Source organism: Prunus mume, linkage group LG4 (assembly GCF_029339155.1).
Source record: "Prunus mume cultivar Tortuosa linkage group LG4, ASM2933915v1, whole genome shotgun sequence".
In the NCBI taxonomy this organism is placed as follows: domain Eukaryota; kingdom Viridiplantae; phylum Streptophyta; class Magnoliopsida; order Rosales; family Rosaceae; genus Prunus; species Prunus mume.
The window spans coordinates 13,878,244-13,889,132 of NC_142701.1; the positions used below are offsets into that span (position 1 = coordinate 13,878,244).

At 36.0% G+C, this 10,889-nt stretch overlaps 1 pseudogene; it reads left to right on the top strand.

The window, feature by feature from the left end:
- The first annotated feature begins 4,732 nt into the window (after window positions 1-4,732).
- On the top strand, window positions 4,733-6,636 carry LOC103327750 (protein ANTAGONIST OF LIKE HETEROCHROMATIN PROTEIN 1-like; annotated as a pseudogene).
- The last annotated feature ends 4,253 nt before the right edge of the window (window positions 6,637-10,889 follow it).

Here is a 10,889-nt window from a genome sequence, read left to right on the forward strand (position 1 = left end):
TTGTTACATCGTTGATACTCCGTGGCACATCTCTTCCCTCCACAGCTCATAATTCCTCTATACAGGCCACTCTTCCTTGAAACATTCTAGTGTACATATATAAGGTATATGTGTAATGTTGAAAATAAAAGGCTCCATTCGTAAATTTCAAAACGTGGATCGGTTTGTCCACTATTTTGGGCCAGGGACTGTTTGTTCTTTGAGCCTTTTATTTGGACTAATCTGTCAACACTCCTTGGACTGTTTGTTCTGAGATTCAGCCTTGTGTAACTTCGATTATGTTAATGCAGTATTCTTTTCTCTTCTTTCAATTGTGTTTTCTCGCTCTCCGTCATGGGTTGTCTCTGGCATCTTGAGTTTCCTTTCCTTTTTCATGGGTTGTCTCTCGCATCTTGTGTTCTCTCTCCCTCTCTTGACTACTTTCTCCTTTTGATGGATGTTACCTTTTCTCCTCTATTTTTGTCTCTCCTTTTTCCATCTTTATTTTGAAAGGATTTTATCTCTATGTGTTTTGCCCACACTCTATTTTCCTTTCTCTGTCTCACTTGGTTTCCTCCTTTATTTCTTATTATTGTTTTTTGGGTCAATCATCCCTCTTTATTTTAATCTCTATGGGCCTCTATCCTCTTGTGGTGATCTTTTCTTTATTACTTCTCTATTCCCCTGTGGTTTTCTTCCCCATACCTTATTGTTTCTATGATGCTTTGAAATTCAAACTTGCTCATGCTCTTGTTTTCTTTTCTCTGTGTCAGAAGTTGGTTTCACCTCCTATTCTCTACTGTTGTGATGCACCCTCTCTTAACCCCTTTATTCCCTTCAAATATTCATTCTGTTCACTCTGCACGCATCCCTTTCTGCTTTCCATGTGATGAATTTTCTTTTGTTTCCATTCCTCATCTTTATTATATTTATAAATAAAAAAATGCACTTGTCTAAATTATTTTTCTTTCTCATTCCTCTTTACAACATTGTCTATTTCTCTTTATCCTACCTAGAGGGTGATTCCTAGGTAGCGTTATGTTTCTCAGGTGCCTAGAGTTGTTTCCTAGGTACATTTGACTTGCATGTCAGCTTGTCATTTATATTCCTTCCTTCCATGAGCCCATGCTCTCCTTCACTTGCTGCCTTTTAATAGGCGTTATGTTTACTTTGTTTCTCTCATGCCGCTATTGTAACTCTGGAGATTGTAGTTCTTCTTTTTAGTTCCCTTTACTGGACTACTACAGCTGACTATTGCCGCAATCTCCATCACCATGTAGTTTCTTCAGTCAAATCTTGTTATGCTGTGGGCACTCGATTTGCAAGGGTGTATTAGGGAGTTACAATAGTTAATCCTACTAATGATAGGAAATGATCAGTTGTCAGTTACGTTGTTATTGGGTCATAACTCCATATTTATGTTTAGGGTTAATGACCTAAATGGTCCTCCAACTATTGCTCCAATGTCATTTTGGTTCACTAACTAAAATTTTCAATTCAAACGTCCTTAAACTTTTTATTTTGTACCAAGATGGTCCATCCATCAAAGTCTGTGTATTATTCCTTGAAATCGAGGGACAAAACCGTATTTTTAGGTGAATATCCTCCTCTAAAAAGGTTATTGATCCCAATGGTCCCTCAACTAGTATCATTTTGGTCCACCAACATTTGAACCGTCCTTCAACTCTTTTTTTTTTTTTTTTTGTATCAAGATGGTCCTACTGTTAAAGTCTGTCAATTTTATTGTTAAATTGAGGAGTAAAAATGTCTATGAATTAAAATAGTAATATATAATTAAAAATTAAAGAAAACTATTATAAAACTTAGGAAATTTTAAAAAATTGAATCTCACTAGCCACATGGCTTTTTTTATCTTCGTGAGACTGACCTAACAATTAATAATAAATAATTATCTATTGTTTAAATTAATTAAAATCACATAAATATAAAATAAAATAATTTTTTTTTAAAAAGAGTAAACAATAATTAAAAATTAAAGGAAACTATTATAGGAACTTGTACCTAATTTTAAAATTGAAAAAATTGAATCTCACCACCAACATGGCTTCTTTTTTATGACATGGACTTAAAAAGTAATATTTTTTTTTTCTATTGTTTAAAATAATTAATTTTTTTTAATAAGATAAATACAAAAATAAATAACAATAAAATTGATGGACTTTGACGATAGGACCATCTTGATGCAAAAAAAAGAAGAAAAAAGTGGAAGGATGGTTCAAATGAAAATTTTAGCTAGTGGACTAAAATGATACTGGAAGCAATAGTTGAGGGACCATTTCAGCCATATCCTTCTACAGAGCTTCTCAAAAAGTCACAAATACCCTTCAAAACTCAATCACGTGGCCATTGCATGATCAAAAGTGACAGAATCTGTCACGGATGGACCATTTTGGTACAAAATAAAAAGTTTAAGGACGTTTGAATTGAAAATTTTAGTTGGTGGACCAAAATGATACTGGAGCAATAGTTGGGGAACCATTTAGGTCATTAACCCTTATGTTTATATTTATGATATGGAGTTGGAGGACTATTGAAATGAAAATTTTAGTTGGTGGACCAAAATGAAATTGGAGCAAAAGTTAGGGGACCATTTCGGTCAATAACCCAAGATGATATATCAAACCATAATTTATTTTTGGGGTTTTAGGTCTAATGGTCCCTAAACTTTGACCAGATTCTCATTTTGGTCCCTCAATTTTCAAAATCATTCTCGTGGTTCTTCAACTTTAGTTTTGTTATGACCAATGGTCTTGCCGTCAATTTTGTTATCTTTTCTGTTAAATGCATAAGCGAAATGGTCTTTTTGTATTATTTTTAAGAGTAATGCTACACTTACCACATTATTATCCCACATTTCTATACCACATGATGTGGCATGTCCATATCATACGACATATCAATTAAATGAATGAAGTGTATTTTAATAAATAAAATTAGAAAAACAGAAACTAGTATTTTATATGATGTGGTATGTACACATCAGCCACCACATCATGTGGTATAAAAAATGTGGTAAGACTAGTATTATTCTATTTTTAATTTCCACCATCTGAATATTCCTTTCAGCATTTGAATATTTTTAATTTACCCTAGGAGTGAAGCAATTTCCGATTTCTGGGTAACCAAAAGACTCCCATTTATAGGCGCTGGAGGAGTAGCATGGATAAGTCTTTGGCCTTTAATGCTGGCAGGTAAGACGTTGGAGGTTGAGTGTTAAATATAGTTTTTAATGATGGATGGTGAGACGGTGGAAGCTGGGTTTTAATGTTAGTGGAAGAGACGTGGGTAGCTCTGGCTTTGATGCTGGTAGTACAGGCTGGTGGTTCTCTCTACTAACCCGTGTAATTGGACTCATGAAAGTGGGCCTGAGTTTTGGTGCCCCCAAGTAGCCTAAAACTTCCACTCTTTGATCCCTCAATGGGCTTATAGGCATTTGTAATCATCCACATCACAACTCGCTCAGTAAGCCTCATGCATGTCTGTGGCTTGAGCCTACTTAAGCGAGTCAGGTGATTTATCATTGGAAAATGTATTAGCTTGCACACAGTTATTTGACATTTTCTTCGCATGACATGTACACTATTTGATCATGTATAAAAAATATTCATATATTCATTTGGGGATAAATTTCTAAAATACAGCTTGAATTAGCATGTGACAACTATTGTACATTATATTGGACTTTGAATATCCTTGGGCTTCTCATGACATTTTGGGCCTCAACAATAGGGAAAAAATCTCTAGTTTTGTTTCAACAACTGGTGAAATAATCTGTGTATACTAACTAGGATGTTATATTTCCTACTCAAAGGTTCTTAAAGGGAGCTTTAAGCATTGATCAACACTTCTACTCAACGCCACATTTGAGAAAAATATACTTGTAAGTGTCCAAAGTTGTTATTGTCATAATTATTGCTAGAGTGATTGTCATGCATTTCCTACTGGAAATGGCAAGATGGTACCTGTAACACTGGTTACAGAAATATATGTGCACAATGATCCTCATCACAGTCATCACAGTTTCACTTCATTCATATAATCTTTTTGTTTCACCTTTTAGAGTGATTCTTCTCTAGGTGAGTGACACCCTAGCCACATTTTTATATTCAAGTTTGGGGTACATTGTTTTGGTTACTTTTTCAGATAGGTGTATAATATATATTAAAAAGAATTAATATATTTTTTTTATTCAATAATATGTGAAAATTATGTGTATAATACGTGAATTTTGTTTGTATTATTGAAAATTTTGTAAAAAAACACGTATATTAAACATGAAAAATATGTCCGTACTATTGTATGTTTGTTTTTTTTTTTTAAATGTGTATTTTAACCGAATCTTTGAGCATTATTGAAAAATATGTACATAAGTGTATAATACGAGTATTAAACGGAAAATGCTAAATTCTTTAAAGATGTAATAACTCTGGAAAAGTAAAAAATTAAAAAAGGACAATAGAGACTCAAGTAATGGCCTAATATTAATGGATAATGCTCTAAACTGCTTTCATCGATAAATGAAAATCAGGGAAAAAATATTGCAAAAAAAGAAAAAGAAAAAAAGATGCTAGTATAGCCGGCTATACTATTTATTATTGAAAAAAGGGCCAAAAATGGCTATACGAGCTTTACATTTCCCTCCCTGCCTGGCTCGCTTCACTGAATCACTTCCCATCAAAGTTTTCAAGTTCAAGGCCAAAAAAGAGGTGGTTATTTCCTCAGTTGAGCTCTCATGGTGCCTCCCAAGAAATCAAAGAAAAGCAAGAAAGATAGGAAATTGAAGAAAAGCTCAAGTTGGTTCCAATCGAGCCTAAAGCCGCATACTCTGACTGGTGGAATAGTTTCTTCAACCAAGGTTTTTCTTTTCACTAAGCTCAGTCCCCAATTACTCTGCTTCCTGCTTTTTAGTGGAACGCATTCAGATTACTTGTAGTTTTAACTAAATTATCTTTATATTTTGTTTATTTTGGAAAATCTATGATGCACAGATATCTAGAACAGGTGGTGGATTTTGTTATGTAATGTTAAATTCGCTAATGATGTTCATAATTAGAGCTCAAAACCTATAAACTGTGCTTTTGTTCAGTTAGGCTGTTGGAAAAATCGGCCTAGGCGGGTCCTTTTTTTTATTTTTTTATTTACATTTTTATTTACGGGTCCTTTTTATTTTATTTTTTTATTTACATTTTTATTTACTTTAGCTCAATTATGAAATCGCTTCAATTTTTGATGGCCGCTATACGAAAACTGGCTTTTGATTATGTGTTTTGCATCCTGAAAAGAGAAAGATGTGGTCGAAAAGTTATTACTAGAGGGAGCAATAGAGATTTTAGCTTGTAAAAGTACTATATAATTATTAGGAATTTGGTTTGGCCTAAGTTGGATGAGTAGTTGGAAATCCTCATTGAATCAAACTTGGGGAATATACAGGCACAGAAACACATAGTCGGGCTTTGCTGCTTGTTATATGGAAGCAAGTTTTTCTGTCTTCCTATTTCCCTTTTTGTAAATTTTTTTTCACTTTTTTTCAAGTTGATTTTTGTTTTGAAATTTACATGATAACTCAATTTTTTCTGTTCCCTTGTAAGAGAAGGCCTTGTGTCGAGGCCACCGTCAGTTATCATCAACATAGAAGGAAGGCTTCTTAGTGTTGAGAAACAGGTTGCAATCGCCACGAGAAGGCTGGCATCCGGTGAGTCTCAAGTCTCAGTGGGAGCTGCCTTCGGGGTAGGCCAGTCCACAGTTTCTCAGGTGACTTGGGGATTCATTGAAGCATTGGAAGAACGTGCCAAGCACCATCTCAAGTGGCCTGATTCCAACAGAATGGAAGAAATAAAGTCCAAACTTGAAGAAGCCTTTGGATTGCCCAATTGTTGTGGAGCCATAGATGGTACACACATCATTATGACCCTTCCTAATGTTCAAACATCAGACGATTGTTGTGACCTGGAGAACTACAGCATGCTCTTGCTGCAGGGAATTGTTGACCATGAGATGAGTTTTCTTGACATTGTAAGTGGTTGGCCTGTGGGCATGATGGTGTCTAGACTTTTAAAGTGTTCAGGATTTTTCAAGCTCTGTGAAGGTGGACAGCGTTTGAATGAAAATGTTAGAACTTTATCTGGAGGAGTAGAGAATTAGAGAATACTTAGTTGGTGGGGTTGGCTATCCTCTGCTTTCCTGGCTCATAACTCCTTATGAAAGCAATGGCCTCCCAGCTTCCATTTCCACTTTCAATGCCCGCGCATAGGGCTGCAAGGTCACTTGCATTAACAGCATTCTCGCAGCTAAAGGGCTCTTGGAGAATCATTAACAAGGTCATGTGGAGACCCGATAAGCAGAAACTTCTGAGCACCATCTTGGTATGTTGTTTACTTCACAATATAAAAATTGACAGTGGAGATATATTACAACCAGATGTTGCTTTATTTGGTCATCATGACTCGGGATATGGCGAACAATGCTGTAGGCAAGTTGATCCGTTGGGGAGGACTATGAGGGATATCCTAGTGAAACACGTGCTGCACAGCAAGCAGACCGCTGCACCAAAGTGATTCTTGTTCTGCCGATCTGGTTTAAATGAGTTGGAAGTTTGGAACGGTTTCAATCTGTAAAATTATTTGCTTCGGCAATTTCACCGGCAACAGCCATACACGACTTGAAATGCTGAATTGCTTATCTTATTCACATTGGCTTGCATAAAAGAAATGTATGTCTGTTTTTGACAGACTGTTAATCAGCCATCTTTGTATGGCGGCTTAGAAAGTAGAACGGAAGCTCATTTTGTCAGTCTACGAGAACTTGTAACACCAAAGAAGTTTAAAGCCAAAGATATCCCACAAAAATAAAACATTTTTATTTTAAGCTGCGGCATACAACTCGCTACTAACAAAAAGTAAGACAAGCAGCAATATATATGTAAAAGAAAAATAATATGATTAAAAAAAAAAAAAGCAAACACCATCAAAGTGGGTTTCCTTTGCTTTGATTAGAAGATGGGGCCTGGCATGTACAGCAGGATCTCAAAACTAAGCAAGACCCAATACTCCTCTCTATAAAATATGGCAAAACAAGTAGAGCTCTCTAAAAGGATAGAAAAAACTTATGGACAATGAGACAAAACTAATGCCCTCATCATTACTTTAAAACTATACCATGGGACCATGAAATTCCATTGCTTCAATCTCCCTTGGTTGGGGGCTGTATGCATGCACAGAAGGGCGCTTTCTTGCGTTTCTGGTTGGTTCTATTGCCACCATAGATATAGTCCCTCAGAAGAACTCTTGTTTGCCGCTCTGTGATCCTTGTTGATCCTCTGCTTTCTTTTTCACCATCAAGTTTCAGTAGAAGCAATTGCAGTTTCTGCACCTCCAACTGTAGCTGCCCGATTTTTTCAGACCCTTCTTTCGCTTGCTCTTCTTCTCACACTCCCACTTTCATCCGACACTACCCCAGAAGCTCCATCAGAGAACAGAGGACCATCTTCAACGTTCTTCATCAATTTTTGATTGACATCAAACAACTTAGTGATTGCCTCGTCTTCTTCTTCCAGCTGCCCCTTCATGGTTTCAAATTCAATACCTTTGCCCTTTTTGCTCTTTTCAGTAATGTCCACCTTCCTCTTCAGGTCTTCCATGGTTGATGAGTCGATTTTATATTAAATATTTAACCCTATTCTTAGTATGTTTTGGAAGAATTTTGATACTTTGAATTATATTTCTAATATAGGACTGTCGACTTCCTCTGGAGCAAAACATAATCAAATGGACGAATTTTGGAGTAATTCCAGTCGGAGGACGCTCGTGAGTCACTTGGTTTGATCGTATCAAAATTTCAGACTTTTCTTCAGAGCGATTATATTATGGCAATAAAATAAAGGAGCAGTGCGCGGTGCTGGAACAGTGATGTTTTGGGCTTTTATTGCATTTTTGGAGCCCAAGATGACCTCGGATGGGTTCGTGTCCTTCTGGAGAATGTTCATAATATTTTTATCTTTAAAACAGGACTATCTTGGGCCAGATTTGGAGGAGATTTGAGGCTAAAACGTGGCTGACCCGTTTGTGGGCAGATTCTCCTAATCCAATTTGGACTTTATATCCTAGTCTTATTTTATTTTAACTTAGTTTCCTTGTGGGGATTGGGTAGCTAGGTTTTAGGAGGTATTTAAGCTCCTTTTCACAGCAATTTAGGGGACCCCCTTTTAACTTCTTTTTGGCTTTAGGGTTTTGGATTTTTGCGACTTTTAGGTGTTTTTGTTCTTTTCTTCTTAATGATATTTTCTTGGATTTCAATTATGAGTATGCGTAACTAAATTTCTTTTGGTAGGGTGAAGCCTTGAACCTTAGCATGAATACGTGATTTTTATTTAATTGCTTATGATTGAGTGCATACCTACTTTGAATTGTTAATCACCGTTTTAAACTATCTAATTGTCTTAATGCTTGATCACTATATTAGGATCTTTAGAAAAGTAATTGGATGCAATTTTGGTCGGAAGGTTCCCTGAAATTGATGCTAGCTTCTTGTGATTAATAATTGTAATTTCACTTAAGATGAACACCACGTCTTAAGGGTTGCATGGTTTTTCAAAGGGTTTTCACAGAACTTAATGAGTCTTCCATGTTCAGATTTGATCCGAACGTCCGGACGGATTGCATGTTGGATATACGTTCTATGTTGGAGGTTCCAAGTAGAATATAAATTAGAAAAACCTAACCTTCAAAGTGGCATGTGCAAATCATAAGTAATTGGTAGAAATTCACAGGATTACTAGGTGATGGTGAAACCCTAGTGCTTTTATAAATTGGTATTTGAAAATCTTTCCTTCATTCGTAATTGTTTATGTTTCAAATTTATTTTTAGTATCACACAAGTTCATATTAATCTTTCTCTACTTTTAACTTTAGGTAGTAAATTGAAAATTGTTTTCACATAAATTGCTAAATAGTCCTTGTGGAGAACGACCTTGCATGAGCATCTATACTACAACAGCCTTGTATTCTTGCAAGTATTTTACGTGATTTTAATCCTGTTTGCACATGTACTAAAAATCCTATCAACAGTTATTTGAAGGTTTGTCAACTTTTGTACATCAGAATCAAGTCTTTCTAGAATCCTTCTCTTGTTGCCTTCTTGACGGGGCTCTGTAAATCTCTTAGAGATCTCTAATTTGTCCACGCCCAATTCCTTCTCAACCAATGATTCTGAAGGGGAATATTTATTCTTGTGTTCCTTTATCGCTTGATGACTGTGGTCGTTGGTACAGCGTCCTTTGGCCCTTAAATCATCAAATCAATGCGGCATCCTGGTCGCTGGTTTCCACAACTCAAGCATCGACCATCAGCCTCTATGGTGTCCCTTCGCTTATCCCATAGGATGAACACTCTGATATCTGATCAAGAATGATGTCTTTTGTCAGAATTTCATTTCCTGAGCCAGATTTCAAGCTTCTTCATAGTGTTACCAACCCCATCCCCCAATTTCTTTTCTACCTGATTTGTGGAAAAATGCCTTTCCTTTTCCACCATTGCCTTTTCAATAGCTTGAATTCTTCTTCGTAAATCCTGCAAGTCCGAAACACCATCTGATACTGTGGCCACTTGATCTCCATCCAAATGAGAGTTTTCAGCATGCACCCTTGAACTATTGAAATCAAATGCAACATGCCATAAGCTGAACAATTCATGTCCAGCCCAATGTAGATAGAAACCAACTTACTTTCCATAAAATTTCCCAAAATTGAAGTACCACTTTTTTTATATAAATATTATATGAAATTTTGAGGCCTCAAAAGTAAAATAAAAGGAAGTTCAAAAGAGAATCCTGGAGCCACAAACAACTTGCATAATTCTGAAGATAAACCATATATTCAAATACTGGCTCCACAATTCATCTAATATAAAAAGCAAGTGTTTCAAAAGACTTTCTGGCTAGAAGACCATACACGATGGCATTGAAGCAAAGGACATAATTGCATTAGTGAGAACTCATGGGTGCATGTCTTGATGATTTTTGAAGAGTTCATACAGGTTCAAAAGAGGATAGAAAATGTGCAGGACCAGTCAAAAACTGCTAATCCATTATGGATAAGGAAATAAATGGAGTAAAGCTTTAAGTTCCAGATAGAAAAAAAGAAGAGAGTATTGAAGCTTTAATAAATGGATCATCACCTTAGTCCAATTTCCCATTGCAGAGGGAATGTATAAACAGATATGGAGATTACCTCTGATTCTTCTGTGTCTAGTTTATGAGATGTGGCGTCTGCAAGCACATGCTTCTCATGTGCTGTTGTACACTCCTTCAAAGAGATGACAGATGGATTGGGTTAAAAAAAAAAAAAAAAAAAGATGCCAGTATAGCCGCGCGGCTATACCATTTAATTATTATTTAAATATTATAGCCGTTCGGCTATACTATTTTTTATTTTAAAAAAAGGCCACAAATGGCCATACGAGCTTCACATTTCCCTCCCTTGGCGTGCTTCACTGAATCAATTCCCATCAAAGTCTTCAAGTTCAAGGCCTAAAAAGAGGTGGGCAATTCCTCATTTGAGCTCTCATGGCGTCTGCCAAGAAATCAAAGAAAAGCAAGAAAGATAGGAAATTGAAGAAAAACTTAAGCTTGGTTCCAGTCGAGCCTAAAGCCGCAGACTCTGACTGGTGGGATAGTTTCTTCAACCCAAGGTTTTTCTTTTCACCAAGCTCAGTCTCCAATTACTCTGCTTCCTGCTTTTTAGTGGAATGCATTCAGATTACTTGTAGTTTTAACTAAATTATCTTTATATTTTGTTTATTTTGGAAAATCTATGATGCACAGACATCTAGAACAGGTGGTGAATTTTGTTCTGTAATGTTAAATTCGATAATGATGTTCATAATTAGAGCTCAAAA